Raw genomic sequence first — 18,141 nt, 5'->3', positions numbered from 1 at the left:
AGAGGAAGTCCCATCCTCTCTTGCCTCCAGCCCGGCTGGGACTCGCAGCTAATCCTGGCTCAGGGTAGGAGGAACTGGCTGGGTTCCCCAGCCCAGCAGTGATACACCTCTCAGTGGCTGCTCCAGGTGCCTGAAAAAAAAAAAAATGTACCCGTGCAGCTAGGGAGTGGTGCATGACTCTACTCTTACAGCTTCCCTTTGCTTCCGTCAGAATGTCATTTTTCTGCAAGGAAGCAAAAAAATCTGCGGGGGACATGAATTCTGTGCATGCGCAGTTGTGTAGAATTCCACCAGGAATAATATATTATATAAAAAGGCATACAAGTTGAGAAGTGTTTTTATTTTATTTTTCTGAGTTTGGGTATATTATGACCTATATCAGATCCTTATTATTATTTGCAAACAGTTTTTATATCCTATTTCCTTATTATTTCTGCCATGTAATTATGCACCCAGGATGTGTGGTATCAATAAGTATAGTAAATAAATAATGCTTATTAAACCAGGCCCTAATTGATTGCCAAAATATTTATTTTTAGTAGATGCTGTTTATACAAAGATCTTTTCTTATATTTAGTGCCTTAAAAATGACTAAATCTGTTTTTAATTAGGTGAAATTCAGTGAAATCAACCGCAAAACTCCCATTCACATCAATGGTCCCAGGATTTCACCACTTATGTCCAAAGTTCATCTTAGAATAAATTTTTACAACCATGCTTATAAAAGGCTTAAAACATTGGCCAATTCTTCATGCCACCACATAAATAAGTTAGCCTGCATGTTCTCATCGGTAATTTTATTCACAAATAGAAAAAAATAAATCCAACATTGAGAAGATAATGGACCGTGTACTAAAAAGTAGTATGGTTTATAGAGAATGGATCGTGCTAGACAACTTGATTTCTTTTTTGACATAACTACACAATTAGAGCCACTCTCTTAATTCAAATCCCTCCTTAAAGGGTCTCTGTAAACTTAATTTTTCCACAAATTGACCCATTTCAATTATTTTAGTTTCTAATAAAGTACCTTTAAACAGGATGTCATTATATTTTTAGTAACTCCTTATAAATCCTGTTCAGAGTTTTTCTGCTCCCCTGTTGATGTTTATAAGGATCTTTTTAGCAAATGAAAAAATGATTATACAGAGTAACAGTGAAACCGAATTATAAACAAAATGCTACCAAATGTACAAAGTAAAAAGAGTGGGAAAATATTATTTCCCCACTAACATTTTTCATAATCTTAAGTATTACGTGTAAATGTAGTAGGTACAAAATAAATGATAATAATGCTAGTGGATTATTAGAATGCAGTAGTTAATATATTTAAAGTAAAGAATAGTATATCTCAGCGGTTCTCAAACTTTTGTACTGGTGACCCCTTTCACACAGCAAGCCTCAGAGTGCAACCCCCCTTATAAATTAAAAACAGTTTTTTTATATTTAAAGACCATTATAAATGCTGGAGGCAAAGTGGGGTGGAGGCTAACAACTCGCGACCCCCCCCATGTAATAACCTCATGACCCCGAGGGGTCCAGTTTGAGAACCCCTGGTATATCTTATCCATTTTTTTTAAATTAATACAAGCTGGTTGTAGTAGGAATATTGGCTGAAGGACAATAAAGAGTAATGTAAAGTGGTAATATAGATTGGGGGGGGGAGTGCAGTAGAGATTGGTATTTGATCTTATTTAACATCTTTATTTATGATGATCTGAAGGAAGGAATTAACAACATAGTGATGAACTTCAGAGGATATTAAATTAAGAAGAGCAGCAAACCCCAAACCACACCTCCCAAAGAAAGACAAAACAGTTCTAAATAAGGGGGAGAAACCTGGAAAACAATTATGCCAGAAGAGATGTGTGGTGACAGTAGACAGCAAATTATAAAAGTGAATATGCAATATGAGATGGCAGCTATAAAGGCCAGGGCAATTTTGAACTGCACAGTCACAGGCATTACATCACATAGCAGGAATATAACAGTCCCTCTGTAAACTCAATTCATACACTGAATAACACCCTTGAAAAATGTAAACACCAAGTAGGGAGAGTAATTATTTAGAATCGTAAAGGAGCTCCAAATAGGAACGGCAGGAGGAAATTAGAAAAGGTTGAATATCTGGAAGGTTCCTTGCAGTGAGTTCTCTTATAAGCCACGGAAAAGCTTTGAGAGAAGCAAGAGGTGGCATTCATATTTGGAACTTTTAAAACTAAAGTGAACAAAATTAGAAAAGGTACTGTAGGCTTTTGAAAAGGATCAAGCAATTAACAAAATCCCATCCACCACCTCCTTCACCTAAATGACATCTATATTACTGTTCCATGAATCTGATAAACTCAGGAAAATACTCCAAAATAAATAAAATCATGACGTGAAATTTGTGAACTTGAAAGCCATAGATTCTGCCTCCTCCTATTGCAAGTACACTATTAGTAATAGAAATAAACATTTAAAACTGGTAGTGCATATTTTTTCTTTCCATGGGTGGATGGACAGCAGCCATTATGCATATACAAGTTGTCTCCTTTGCATTCATTCTGGCAACTGACAAGAGTGACCAACCATTTTACAAATTTCAAAAGCAGTTTTTGAATCACTGGAGAGAGGAAATAGGAATCAGTTGGTAATAACTAACCTTGTATCATAGCTGCAGCTTAAAATTATTTCTATATCCCTAAACTCAATTATAATATATACATAGGCAGATTTATCAAAATCTTGTGAATGTCTCAGGGTTAGCCAGTTCGACTGATTCTAACCCTAATCTTTTGATTAGATTTCAGTCTATCCTAGATGTCCTGAAGTTACATTTAATGAGAAAATGTAACAAGACCAGTATTAATTAGAGGAATACAACAGAAGTCCCTCAGTCTTTTTCTTTAGAAGAATCTTACACAACTGTTTGTGGTGGTCACGAGTTTGGGCTTCAACCCCACTGTATAATGTGCAATTGCCACTGAATTATGTCTCCAAAAACTCATGGTAAAAAAAGATCCATTATTTTGCATTATGTATCACTTCTGCAAATGACATGCTGTATATAGTCAATGTGGTAACAGAGCAGTGATTTTCCATGCTGATTACATCAGCAACAGTAGCAGAGACGGAGAGAAGCCTGCTACATTAAACTGTCATTTGTGTCTGTACATACAGGGTAAGTGTCTGTGCAATTTGCATAGTCAGATGCAGTGTAGAGCCTTAGACTGTTACAGAAATGCTACAAATTTTCAATCAGAGAACAGTCTGGTTTTGATCATGTCTTTCGCACCAAAGAAAACTAAAATAGGTTGGCAGCTAATACCAAGCTACAATCAGCAGGAGTTATGTCTGAAAGAAGCAGAGGTCTCAGATATAAATGAATTTGGAAAGTTAGACTTCATTTAGCTGAAGGGAACAGAGAAATGAAAAGAAGTGGGATCTCATGCTGGAACAACCATTACATTAAGCATATGGAATTTTTGCAAGTATGGGACCAGTCTTCCAACAGTGATGGTATTGTGGATCAGAATCATTGTGTGATTTCACCTGTTTTTGTATTTCATATTGAACCCTTATTTCTGTTTTAATTGACTGATATTTTAATTTCTTTTGGAATATTTGTAAAAAAGCAAAAACAAGGACGTAGGCATCTTTTGAAAAAAATGTTTATATAATAAAACAGATTAACAAACAAAAAAACACAGACCTGATGTAAGCAAAACACAGTTACTCTCCTTGAGGATAGATATGTGATGCTAGTACATCACACCTTGATCCTAACTATTGGGTCCTCACCAATGTCAGCTAGAGTTGTGTTCTCAGTGACAGTCAGATTCCAACTAACTGCTTTACATCTAAAAACTCCCACCTTTTATCTATTGCCTTTACCACACCACCAGTCACCTTCTCTGGCAGCTGGCCCATCACCTGCTATTGTATGGAGACCATTTTGGATCTGCAGGTTGTACCTTCTTTTCTTGTATCTAGTACATTTTTGTTAATTTCTATACCCCCTATCTCCATGGCTTTAGCTTTCTTGTTTCCCCAGTGCTGCTAGCCACCCTAACTGGCAGTAATCTGATAGCTAGTACTCATGAAAAAGCAGCTTCCACCTGCCATTTTGCTAGGGTTCCCCTCCTCAGGACTCAAAACTGGAGAAGCTTTTATTGTGCAGGTGAAACCCCAAACCTCAGCACAGCCTGATTAGTGCCATTCTCCTGAGAAAGAAGAGCAAGCCATTCTCTATCTGAATCCTTTTCTCTCACACCTGAGGCAGTACTACTCCTCAAATAGCACCATTACCTTCATGTGAGATGAAATTTTACTCACTACAGTATTTTGGGGAAGGAGTAGGAGGGGAAGCAGAGACTGTGGATTGTTTGTGTGAATGGGATTATAGGGATTCATAAACTAACTATTCAGTAATCCCTAAATAAGTCAGGGAAAAGAGTTCTCATGCACCTGCTAGGTCATCTTTTCCTCCTCACATTCCAAGCCCCACTCTCTAAAGGCCAAATTCATCAGACACCAACTACCAGAGGCTATGAGAGATGGAGTCCCTAAGCAGTGCCCAGGGACAGCACTCTGGTAGGAATACCAACACCCTTCCAGCTGAGGATGACAAGAGGGCTAATTTCTCACCAGGGCAATATCTACCTCTGGTTATTAAATTTATTCCCCTAGCTAGCAGGGCCTGAATCAAGCCCCAGTAATAATAATCTGTATAACATCAGTTACTTTAAGAAGGCTTAAGTCTTCCAGCTCTGGCTAGAGGTCTTGCTTAATTCACATTTTATTTTTATCTTACTACAAGTTAAAATATACATTATTTCTTCAGGAAACAAAATTAATTTTGTGTTGGAAAAAAAACAGTAATTTCTGAAGATGTAAAATAAACCTAGCTCTAGAGAATTCAAAACAAGAAGAAAATAATTGAATTTGGTTTCTAAAACTACAGCTATTCTATTTTCTACATTTGGGCACTTCTAAAAGGTTGTTATACAAATCCTCCTGATCTTTAATAAAATATAAATGTAATTTCCTCACAGGACTTGAACTTCACATTAAAGATAAGAGGTTAACTTTCTGGTGGTTTTTAAAGCTGAATCTTCCAATTCCCTCCCTGCTCTCATTTTCTCTTTTAGTAGCAGTAAGGCTTTAAACATTAGATCTCAAGCAAGAAAGTTTTTAGAAACAGAAAGAGGGGGGCCCTGAAAACTCACCAGCTCCATCTGGACAGCCACTTTGCCCAAGCTTTCCTCCAAAGCCCTGTCCTTAACTGTATTTGACCTGTTGCAGTCCTTTTCCTGAAAGCTTCCTCTGCCTTTAATTTTATCTAAATATCTTTTATCTAATAGTGCACAAAAAAAGTAAGGTATATGGGACTTGTTTTTAATTGGCTATTGGGGAACTCACATTGAGATCATTTGATAACCTTCCCTTAATCCTTCCCTCAAAGAGAAACTTCAAAACCCATTCCCTTCAGTCCCTTGCTGCTGCGATCACTGTAACAAACCTCCCTAGTGGAGGAACATAACAGAATTTCCATTCACCAGAATTTATGAACTAGTATACAGTAATGAGTCACAATTGCCTCAAAGTCTATATGGAAGGTAGCTGGACATTGCAAGTTCATATATACAGACTGGAAAATTATCCCAGTCTGAAGATATTACAATTAAATGCAAATCTTAAGGAAACTCTTAAAAAAAAATCAGATTTCTGTACCTTCTAATAATGTTTTTCATTTTTGTCTAACCATAGTCACCATCAAACCCACATTCTGAATTGTCAGTAATTCAACACCATTACAGCCCCTGTGCACATGTATTTAGGTTTGCACACTGATGTAGGACCTTTACTACGAGCTTAGTGGACTAGAACCTTGCTGTACAAAATATGCTCAACCAAAGAAAGAGGTTGAGTACACTCATTCTATTATTGAAGAGGGTAGGAATCTTTTTAACTAGGTGAGGCAAATCGAATTCAGATAAAGAACCACAACCCCTTCGGAAATTTAGGGGAAAATACCCAAGAGAACCTTTAGGGAACAAGAGGTGAATCCCTCATATCAGAATAGCATCTCCCTAAACTTCATCTCCAGGAACAACCATCTCTTCCCACTCCAGTAGGGCAACAGACTTCAAATTTAGCAGATAACTAGTACACAGGACAGGTTTGAAAAAAATGGGCTCTGCAGGAATTCCAGGATACCACCCCCAATCTTTCATACTGATCTCTTGGAAAAAGGTGTCTAGAAAACATTAAAATTCAGGAGAGATAGGAATGCTAAAACAATTTATTCCCTTCTCCATATATAAGGCAAGTCCCCTGATCAGGACAGGCTTAGTCCACACAACAGTAGAAACATTTTAACAAGTTGAGCTGCATGCAGTTTCCCTACCCATGTCCCACTGCAAATCTGATACAGATGGTAGAAGAGCACAGGAATATTGAACCAGACAGCTAGCCTTCCACAGAGAAACAATCCCTAGTGAGATAAAAATGTTCCGTGGAGCTAAAAGCACAGACACGTAGAAACCTTAATCCATATATAACAGAATTATTTGAGAAAACCTTCTACACACCCAAGAACTGAAGCTGAAGGCACCCTGAGAAACCCAAGATGAAAGCCTCCCCCAAACCTAGAAACCAATTTGAAGTGAATCAGAAGCCCTCACTCCCCAAGAAATCTGAAGGTACTGAAGCAAATCACCAGTCTCCCAAGAGTGGATATAGAACTTTCTCTATACAAATACACCAAGATTAAGAAACTAAAAGGAAAGTGAATTAGGTACAATTAGCATTATGAATGTATTCTGCCTTCATCTGACATCAAGCACTGGCACTGGAGTAAGGAAGTGGAAATGGAGATTAGCAATGCTGTCTTTAGAGGAAAACTTGTGAAAAGAAGGGGCAAGGCTTCCTAGGTTGCCAGACTATAACATTAGAATGCTCTTCCCTTTAATAAATAGCACAGTTCAATGTGGCATCCTATCAAGGAGAAACTAAAGAATTGCATTTCCCTTTTTGTTGAGGTTAGTTGGTGGGGAATATTCATTATAATTAGGTCTGATGGGTTATTAAAGTTTACTTTTACATAAGTTTTAGTATTTGTCTGTGGACAAAGTTGTATTTTTAAGATTCCAAAATGTTTTATTATATACTCTGTTAAGCAGAGCCCTTCAGGTATCAGCATCTAAAATTAAAATGTATTTCTACAGGAACAGAGGAGCAACGGTCTGCCATAGTACAACAATTCTTAAGCTTAAAGAAGATAAAAGGAATGGAGCCAAGATAAAAATCAGAAGTCTAGAAAAGTTGTATCAGAACCTTTGAGCATCAGAGGACCTGAGGAAAAAAGTCAGTTCCATGAGGCAACTGAGCACAGAAGGCCAAATGATAAATGAGGCAGCCAACACCATAAAGAGCCAGGAGTGTGCTAAGGAAACTGGTGAAAGCTTGGAGAGAGACTGAGAGGAGAGAAAGTTTTTCCGACTACAGTAGAACCTTCAGAGTTATGAATACCAGCGTTGACCAGTCAGCCACCCAGCTCATCTGGAATTGGAACCATGAAATCAGGCAGCAGCAGAGACCAAAAATAAATATAAATAAATAAATATATATATAGAGAGAGAGTACAGTACTGTGTTAAATGTAAACTATTTTTTTAAAAAAGGGTAATTTAAAAAAAGATTTGACAAGACAAAGATTTGAAACTGTATCTGCTAGTTTCATTTAAATTAAGATGGTTAAAAGCAGCATTTTCCTTCTGCATAGTAAAGTTTCAAAGCTGTATTAAAACATTCAGTTGTAAACTTTTGAAAGAACTACTATAACGTTTTGTTCAGAGTTACAAAATATTTCAGTTATGAATAACCTCCATTCCCGAGGTGTTCATAATTGAGGTTCTACTGTACAGTACTTTTCAACCACAAAGTACTACATTATGTCCCAATTATGTATTCACCTGGGGAAAACTCTTTTCAGATATATCTTTATCATTTATCTATATTGGAAAGATATTGATTAAAAATATATTCTAAAGAAATATGCAAATACTAAACCTCTTACTTGATACTAAAATCAATACAAATGTATGTAATTTATTTAAAAAGTGGATATGAGAGAAGTAGTAAGTCTTCTGCCTCTGTCAACTTTAATAAATGAAAAGAAAACACTCTGGTCATTAATTCTTCAAGTAACACTAAACTGGACTTCACCATTTCATCTTATTGAATTTCTGAAATATTACAGTTGTTTCAGATTATATTAGCCACCTTTAGGTAACCTCTAAGAGTCAAGGTCATGTTATTTACATAAAAATTAAAAGTTTAATTGTGGTAGGTATAGCTATAAGAACAAAGGCTAGTTATTATATATGATAAATATTACAATCCAACCAAGACTACATTATATATTTATGAGACTTTAATCTTTGAGCCAGTGTCATCTTGCAAGTTACTCATCTAGTGAATAGAAAATTTGTTGGTCATACAGTGAAATAAACTAGTTCCATTAAAACTCAGCTATGGATCTTTGTGGAATAAATTTAATCAGTTTCTTGCACCTTAACTAAGTAATAAATAATTTAGAGTATACACTAGTAGCAGAAGAAGAATATTCTATTTTTTTAAAAGCCTACCTAAGCAGGACTTCTCTTTAGTCCTCCAGGGAGGTTCATGAATATTTCTGTACCAATATGTGAACATATACAAGTTATACTGCAGTTTGTTGTTCAACCTTGGAAACCTAATTCACTTTGAGAAGCACAGCAAGGTCTTTTATTTCATTTGTTATTAGTCCATAGTATCTGCATTGCTATTTTATTTGATAGGAATATCAACAGTGCAGACTTCTAGAATGCTGAAGTGGTTATAAAATAGAACTAAGGGGGGGACGGGACAGTGACAAAACCCAGGTCAGATAATCATGTTAAGCATTAGAACTTTGGGGGTTGGGGGAGTGATTTCCAAAATACTGTTTAAATAATCTGCACAAACTCAAGAAGCTTGTTATGCTCTTGTAGCACTCCTCACAAATTAAAAATACAGGGCATTCTTTTACTTTTGGGAACCAGTGGGGAAAAAATGAAAAAGTACTGTCTGTAATAGTGTAGCAACTTCCTGAGTAAAATTTGATTTACAATTCATGTTAACAAAAGCCACACACAATTTATGAAGAAACATTTTAAATGGCTCTGCCTCATTTCCACTGAGTCAGTTATACAATATCATGCCCCACTACCAGTTTCAGATGTTTAAGCTTCATCTAGAGGTTATCCCAGCCATTGTTACAATACCATATCACAACTTTTAAAGCATCCATATCCAGCTTCTTTATTATATACAAGCATAGCATCTTTCTTCATTCCTAGCTTTGCTGGTGGTATAGTGGAGAGAGAAAACTTGCTCTATGCAGGAAACATATCTTGACTGCAATGCAAACACTATTCCTATCGTCATCATCATCATCATCATCATCATCCTTTCCAGCGTCAGCTGGGAAATGCAGAAATATCATCCTGCATGTGTGTGTAGGCACCCCACCAACAGAAACTGGGAAAGTCAGGCATTAGCCATTGTAATGTATCTACCACCAGTTTGAAACAGACTTGTCCCTATGTACATGAGTGATTGTATGTTTGCTCCAACCGATGCAAGATGGAAAATACAGACATGCCCTTGGCTGTGGGGCACTCTCAGTCTTCAGTGTGAGCTGAAAAATTCAACCATTTGTGTGTCTGTGTGCGTGCGCACACACACACACACACACACACACACCCCCCAGCCTGTACATGCAGCCATGGCCTGTATGTGTGCACGCGCATGTCTGCCCGTCTGTCCCAGTCTGAGCCGGCAAATGCAGCCTGGGCCCCATCTCTGCATCTCGCTGTCCCAGTATGTGCTGATAAAAAAAAAAATGCATCCATGGCCCCCTCTGTTGTGCGCATCATGCCAGAAGGCGACAATGCAGAACTTCAGAGCCTCAGTCACCTGGATCCCTCGTCGATTTTTTGTTGAAGTCCAGGCAATGAAGCTCATCGGCTCCTTTCCGCTTTTCCGATAACATGCATCAGTTATTCTCCATCCAGCTGCAATTCCCGGCCAGTCTGACATCGACGGAGGTGGGGGAGGAGGACTGCTACTGCTGCAGCTGCAGCATCCCCTTACCTCAGGCGCACCCTCCTGCTCCCCCTAGGCTATGCAGTCACCTGAAGTGTGCGCCCCCCCATACCCCTCGGCCCCTCCGCGCGCACACACCCAGCCCCTGGCCGAGGAGCCCCAGCCGGCCCGCTGCCCATCGCAGGCACCCACCTGGTAGCGCGGCGCGCCGGAGTCGCTGCAGCCGGGGGACGGGTCCCCTCACGCACGGAGAGGCTGGGGTCGGGGGGTCCCTCCCGTCCCTTGAGCTGTGTGCAGGGCGGGTGCTGCTGCTGCTGCAGCGGGCTCCTCCGCCGGGCCGTGCTCGCCGACCGCCGGGCGTCTCTGCCTCCCTGCACAGGGCAGCGGAGAGGCGGGCCGGGCTCTGCCAAGACGCGGACGCCTGGAGCGCGGCGGCCACGGAGCGGGATTCAGAGCCAAGCCCTTCTCCCTGCCCAGCGGGCGGGAGGCGCGGCCAATTCGGTGACCCTGCCCCCCCCCCCCCGCGCAGGCGACGCAGGCCGCACAAGGAGGAGGCGGCAGCAACAGCAGCTGCAGCTGCAGCGCCCTGCCCCGGCCGGCAGACAGGCCTGGGCGCGTGCAAGCGGCGTGGCGGGCTGAGGCACGGCAAGGCTCGGCTCCTGCCCTGAGGCACAGGCCGTGCAGCGCGACAGCTGTTCCTGCCGGGGTGCGGGGGAAGGGCTGGTAACCGCAATAGTCAGAGCGCTTCACTCCCCCGTGGGCGCACTGACAGCCCCCCCGAGGTGTTTTACAGCCCGGCAGCATATTCCCCCTTCAGCCACAGCTAGACCGTTCCAAAGCGCCTTTAAGCTTCGCTGCCTCCACACTAGGGGCGCTTGTGCCCCTTCAACGGTACCGGCCTAGTGACAGCGGTACAGTGCAGAGTAGGCCGGATCCTCCTTAGCTCCAGCACAGACCAGACCCACTGCAGCCACAAAGTCCCTTCAAATGAATGATGCTCAACAGGGGTACCAGGGTTAATCACAGGGATTCATAGAATAGCAGGGTTGGAAGGGACCTCAGGAGGTCATCTGGTCCAACCCCCTGCTCAAAGCAGGACCAATCCCCAACTAAACCATCCCAGCCAGGGCTTTGTCAAGCCTGACCTTAAAAACTTCTAAGGAAGGAGCTTCCACCACCTCCCTAGGGAGCCCATTCCACCCTCCTATTGAAAAAGTTTTTTCCTAATATCCAACCTAAACCTCCCCGGCTGCAACTTGAGACCATTGCTCCTTGTTTTGGCACCTGCTACCATTGAGAACAGCCTAGATCCATCCTTTTTGGAACCCCCTTTCAGGTAGTTGAAAGCAGTTTTCAAATCCTCCCATTCTTCTCTTCTGCAGACAAAATAATCCCAGTTCCTTCAGCCTCTCCTCATAAATCATGTGCTCTATCCCCCTAATCATTTTTGTTGCCCTCCGCTGGACTCTTTTCAATTTTTCCACATCCTTCTTGTAGTGGGGGGCCCAAAACTGGACACAGTACTCCAGATGAGGCCTCACCAATGCTGAATAGAGGGGAATGATCACATCCCTTGATCTGCTGGCAATACTCCTACTTATACAGCCCAAAATGCCGTTAGCCTTCTTGGCAACAAGGGCACACTATTGACTCATATCCAGCTTCTTGTCCGCTGTAACCCCTAGGTCCTTTTCTGCCGAACTACGCCTAGCCACTTGGTCCCTAGTCTGTAGCAGTGCATGGGATTCTTCCATCCTAAGTGCAGAACTCTGCACTTGAACCTCATCAGATTTCTTTTGGCCCAATCCTCTAATTTATCTAGGTCCCTCTGTATCCTATCCCTACCCTCCAACATATCTACCACTCCTCCCACTTTAGTGTCATCTGAAAACTTGCTGAGGGTGCAATCCATGCCGGATCATTAATGAAGATATTGAACAAAACCGGCCCCAGGACCAACCCTTGGGGCACTCTGCTTGATGCTGGCTGACAGTTAGACATGGAGCCATTGATCACTACACGTTGAGCCCGATGATCTAGCCAGCTTTCTGTCCATTTTATATTCCATTCATCCAGCCCATACCTCTTTAACTTGCTGGCAAGAATACTGTGGGAGACCATATCAAAAGCTTTGCTAAAGTCAAGAAATAAACACATCCACTGCTTTCTCCTCATCCACAGAGCCAGTTACCACATCATAGAAGGCAATTAGGTTAGTCAGGCATGACTTGCCCTTGATGAATCCATGCTGACTGTTCCTGATCACTTTCCTCTCCTCTGAGTGCTTCAGAATTGATTCCTTGAAGACCTGCTCCATGATTTTTCCAGGGACTGAGGTGAGGCTGACTGGCCTGTAGTTTCCAGGATCCTCTTCTTTTTTTAAAGATGGGCACTACATTAGCCTTTTTCCAGTCATCTGGGACTGTCATAAACATACAGCTAAGGGTAGCATAAGATCCCTCCTTTACCTGGAAAGGGTTAAGAAGCTCAGATAACCTGGTTGGCACCTGACCAAAAGGACCAATAATGGGAGAAGATACTTTCAAATCTGTGGGGGAAGGTTTTTGTTGTGTTTGTGTTCTCTCCGGGTCAACGAGGAACCAGAGCAGGGAAAAATCCATCTCCTAAAGCCATACCTGAACTAAGCATCCAAGATTACAAATTGTAAGTAATAGGAAGGAAATGCATTAGATTATCTTTTGTTTTAGCTTGTGAATTTTCCGTGTGCTAAGAGGGAGGTTTATCCTTGTTTTTTGCAACTTTGAAGTTTTGCCTAGTGGGGAATCCTCTATGTTTTAAATCTTATTAGCCTGTAAAATTACCTTCCATCCTGATTTTACAGAGGTGTTTCTTTTATTTCCCCCCCCCACCCTTTATAATAAAAGTTCTGTTTTTTAATAATCTGATTAGTTTTTAGTGTCCTAAAAACCCAAGGGTCTGGTCTGTGCTCACCTTGTTTACTTATCTGGTTGGTAGATTATTCTCAAGCCTCCCCAGAAAAGGGGTGAAGGGGCTTGGGGGAATATTTTGGGGAAACAAGAACGCCAAGTGGTCCTTTTCCTGAATCTTTGTCTAACTCACTTGGTGGTGGCAGCAATATTCATCCAAGGACAGGGAAGGATTTTTGCCTTGGGGAAGTTTTTAAACCTAAACTGGTAGAAATAAGATTAGGGGGTCTTCCATGCAGGTCCCCACATCTGTACCCCAGAGTTCAGAGTGGGGAGGGAAGCCTGACAGGGACCTCCCTCGATAGCCATGAGTTTTCAGAAATAATGGCCAATGGCTCTGCAATCATATCCCGTCAACTCCTTTAGCACCCTCGGATGCAGTGCATCCGGCCCCATGGACTTGTGCTCATCCAGCTTTTCTAAATAGTCCTGAACTACTACTTTCTCACAGAGGGCTGGTCACCTCCTCCCCATGCTGTGCTGCCCAGTGCAGTAGTTTGGGAGCTGACCTTGTTCGTGAAGACAGAGGCAAAAAAAGCATTGAGTAAATTAGCTTTTTCCACATCCTCTGTCACTAGGTTGCCTCCCACATTCAGTAAGGGGCCCACACTTTCCTTGACTTTCTTCTTGTTGCCAACATATCTGTAGAAACCGTTCTTGTTACTCTTAACATCCCTTGTTAGTTGCAACTCCAATTGTGATTTGGCCTTCCTGGATTTCACTTCTGAATGTCTGAACAATATTTTTATACTCCTCCCTGGTCATTTGTCCAAGCTTCTACTTCTTGTAAGCTTCTTTTTTGGTGTTTAAGATCAGCAAGGATTTCACTGTTAAGCCAAGCTGGTCGCCTGACATATTTACTATTCTTTCTACACATTGGGATGGTTTGTTCCTGCAACCTCAAAAAGGATTCTTTAAAATACAGCCAGCTCTCCTGGACTCCTTTCTCCCTCATGTTATTCGCCCAGGGGATCCTGCCCATCAGTTCCCCAAGGGAGTCAAAGTTTGGTTTTCTGAAGTCCAGGGTCCATATTCTGCTGCTCTCCTTTCTTCCTTTTGTCAGGATCCTGAACTCGACCATCTCATGGTCACTGCCTCCCAAGTTCCCAACCACTTTTGCTTCCCCTACAAATTCTTCCCTGTTTGTGAGCAGCAGGTCAAAAAGAGCTCCAGTCATGTGAGTTATTTCACAAAGTCTTTGTTATTCCAATCACATCATAATTCCTTGACTGTGCCAGGACTTCCAGTTCTCCCTGCTTGTTTCCCAGGCTTCTTGCATTTATGTATAGGCACTTAAGATAATTCTCAGATTGTCCTGCTTTCTCAGTAGCAGGCAGGAGTCCTCCCCTCTTGCGTTCTCCTGCTTGTGCTTCCTCCTGGTATCCCACTTCCCCATTTACTTCAGGGCTTTGGTCTCCTTCCCCTGGTGAACCTAGTTTAAAACCCTCCTCACTAGGTTAGCCAGCCTGCTTGTGAAGATGTTCTTCCCTCTCTTTGTTGGGTGGAGCCCGTCTCTGCCTAGCTATCTTTCTTCTTCGAACACCATCCTGTGGTCAAAGAATCCAAAGCTTTCTCTCCGACACCACCTGCATAGCCATTCGTTGACTTCCACGATTCGACGGTCTCTACCTGGGCCTTTTCCTTCCACAGGGAGGATGGATGAGACCACCACTTGTGCCTCAAACTCCTTTATCCTTCTTCCCAAAGCCACGTAGTCTGCAGCGATCTGCTCAAGGTCATTCTTGGCAGTATCAGTGCTGCCCACGTGAAGAAGCAGGAAGAGGTAGCGATTCAGTTACAGGATGTGGCCTTCCACCTTTTTGCTGTCTCCATTTGTGTTCCATGAACAAGTGTAAAACTCACCTTTTCACTCCTGATCTCCCTCAGCTTTCATTTATTTTTCGTTGGGTAGGTTTTAGTCCCTCTCTGTTGGCTGCTTCATGTAAGAGGATATGCATCTACTACTGCTCACAGCAACCGGAGTTACTCTTTTACATCAAGTCACAAAAGTTCATTCTCTCAGTGCTCTAGGTCCTTGGTTCAAACTCCGCTGTCACTTCTTGGTTAAAGCAGCAAAGAGTCCTGTGGCACCTTATAGACTAACAGACGTATTGGAGAATAAGCTTTAGTGGGTAAATACCCACTTCTTCAGATGTATCTTCTTGGTTAGTTATAGATCCATCTCTGAAAACATGAGATCAGAATGACTCAGCTGGGAAAGTATCAGAGGGGTAGCCATGTTGGTCTATCTACAAAAACAACGAGGAGTATGGTGGCACCTTAAAGCCTAACAGATTTATTGGACATAAGCTTTCATGGGTAAAACAAACACTTCTTCAGATGCATGCAGTGAAAAAACTCTTGTGCTATAGCAGGTAGTTTCTTGAGCAGATGGTGTCATTGACTACTCTGTGCCCATATCTACTCTATCAACACCATGAGGGGACCCAACCACATGAGCCACACCATCAGGGGCTCATTCACCTGCACATCTACTAATGTGATATATGCCATCATGTGCCAGCAATGTCCCTCTGCCATGTACACTGGCCAAACCAGACAGTCTCTATGTAAAAGAATAAATGGACACAAATCAGACATGAGGAATGGTAACATACAAAAGCCAGTAGGAGAACACTTCAATCTCCCTGGACGTTCTATAACATAATTAAAAATAGCCATACTTCAACAAAAAAAAAAAAAGCTTCAGAAATAGACTTCAAAGAGAAACTGTAGAGCTACTAGTCATTTGCAGATTTAACACCATTAATTTGGGCTTGAATGGGACCTGAAGTGGCTGGCTCACTGCAAAAAGCAATTTTCCCTCTCTTGGTATTGACACCTCCTCGTTAATTATTGGGAGTGAACCACATCCACCCGTACTGGACTGGCCCTGTCAACAATGGATTTCCACTTGTGAGGTAACTCTCTCCTCTTCATGTACCAGTATATCTATGCCTGAATCTGTAATTTTCACTCCATGCATCTGAAGAAGTGGGTTTTTTACCCATAAAACTTATGCCCGAATAATTCTGTTAGGCTTTAAGGTGCCACCAGACTCCTCATTGTTTCAGCTGGGAAAGACACCTACTAGACTCAGAAGTAACCCTAACACTCTTAGCCCCCACTGTGGTCCTTATGGTGATTTGTGTTGTCATGTGGAGAATAATGGATTGTAAGCTCAAATACTTGATTGTTTACTTATCTCAGGTTCCCCAACCCTTCTCTTGTAGCCTGCTTCAGTGGGTCATCATGCTACCTCCCTGGCTACTGTGCTGGTCTCCAAGTAGCCCAAGGTCAACAACCTACACATCTGGATTTGCCCACTCCTTATCCGTAAACTAGATTCCGACTGTCCCATGCCCTGCTGTCTGGTTCTATGGAACAGTGCAGGCAGTAGGTACTTTAACTTGACTACCCCTGTGAGGAAACCTGGAGGGCAAGATGCAGCTATAGACAAAAGTTCCAGCAGGGCAGGGAGCCAGAAAACAAAATGCTAGGCTATAGCAAAATGGCAAATTCTATGTCAAAAATGTTGAATTATGCATCTTAGAAAATTGCCACATTCCATAACTGTGAACCGTGGAGGCCACAGAGCTCTGTTTGAGATGAATGGGGAAATTCACACATCTTAAAACTGTTGTTTCAGGCTGTCTGCAGACTCAGGTGGGCTTACTGCATTGTTTTACAGTCTGTTCACATTTGTTGTTATCTCCACAACCATAAGAGAAATATTTTTTGTTCTGTTTTTTAATTAAAGCTCATATTCTAGAGCATAATGGTGCTGGCCAGGAGTGAATTTCACTGCAAGTTCCATGGCTGTGAATGCACAGAGCCTTGCCTATTTTCCTATTTCAGCAGGCCCTAGAGCAGCCCCCTTCACCCAGTCCCTCCCGTGCTCCTTCTGGGATTGGCATCTCAGAACCCATTCTTTAGTCCCTCAGCTGAACCTGCAAGTCTTATTGTGACTTCAAATGAAGAAAGTCAGTGAAATAATTAACACAAATATTTTTGTTCTATTTTCTCCGTTCAACATTTGAGGTTGGAAGAATGTTAAGCAGGATTGTTGTGGAGGGAGGTTGTGGAAGGAGAAGTTAATCAAAGAAAGAAGATAGAAGAATACTCAGCACTTGTGATTAGTCATAATTAGGAAAGTAACTTTGTCATATAAAGTCTAAGAAAAACCACAGATAAGCCAAGGGAAAGTAATGGAATTATTCATAGTTTTTTCCCCCAGCAGGAATGAGCGTGGAGGCAGGGAGATATGAAACCAGCAGCACCATTTCTAACTCAGCCGCCTCCCCACTACCATTTCTAGTCCCAACAAGGAACTAGTGGTACAAAGAAACTAAAACAAACTGTATGGTAAATTGGCTGAATTTACAACCTTTGCTCTGAATGCTGACTTCTCTAATGATCTTGAAATCAGTCTCATGGGAGTTGCTCTGTACACAGTTTTTGTACTGATTTAACAATGCCAAAAAAAAAACAAACAAAAAACGTGCAGAAGAGTATAACAACTCATTTTTATAAAAATGATCGTCATTAACATCTTGCGATCCATCAAATATATAAAATAAAGCACCCACGCACACACACACACACCCTTCTCAGACTTAGGGTATATCTACACTGCAGTGTAAGCCCAAGATTCAAACTCAGGTTCAAGCGTAACCCCCTTTCCACCTACACACAAGTCGCACTAACCCAGGGCTCAGATCCAGGGTCCCAGAACTCCAAGGGATGAAGGCTCAGAGCCTGAGTCAAGCCAGGACCCAGGGTTCAGGCCCTAATTGCTTTGCAATGTAGATGTAGCCCAACTGCACTCATGCTCTGGAAGTCCATTACAATTATCCAATCATCCCATAGGCTGACTTTCTTTGTCCTCTGGACAATCAATTTTGGTGGACAGTCGAGTTTTCATGCACTGCATCACAAAGGACTAGAGTGGCCACATTTTAGAAGGGTGCTAGGGATATGGGTGGTTGAACTTGGACACACATAATGCAGAGTAGACGCTGGAGCCCCATATTGGGACCCAGGGTTCAGCAATTCCTAACCTCAGGTTACAAACAAGTGCA

At 41.9% G+C, this 18,141-nt stretch overlaps 1 protein-coding gene across 14 annotated transcripts in view; it reads right to left on the bottom strand.

Moving 5' to 3' along the window:
- OSBPL6 (oxysterol binding protein like 6) overlaps positions 1-18,141 on the bottom strand; it is a 213,892-nt gene that overhangs the window by 183,265 nt on the left and 12,486 nt on the right. For 5 of the 14 annotated variants that reach the window (XM_038422142.2, XM_043505395.1, XM_043505401.1 and 2 more), the window contains exon 1: positions 10,305-10,578. The exons of 4 other annotated variants lie outside the window; for them this stretch is intronic. The gene's annotated coding sequence lies outside the window, so the exon portion shown is untranslated. Of the gene's footprint in view, positions 1-10,304; positions 10,604-18,141 lie in introns of those variants that run through there. 5 more of the 14 variants (XM_043505398.1, XM_043505399.1, XM_043505397.1 and 2 more) reach the window with 3 other exon arrangements.

This window comes from Dermochelys coriacea, chromosome 11 (assembly GCF_009764565.3).
Source record: "Dermochelys coriacea isolate rDerCor1 chromosome 11, rDerCor1.pri.v4, whole genome shotgun sequence".
NCBI lineage: Eukaryota > Metazoa > Chordata > Testudines > Dermochelyidae > Dermochelys > Dermochelys coriacea.
The sequence above is the reverse complement of the archived record's forward strand: the minus strand, read 5'-3'. Positions and strand labels throughout refer to the sequence as shown.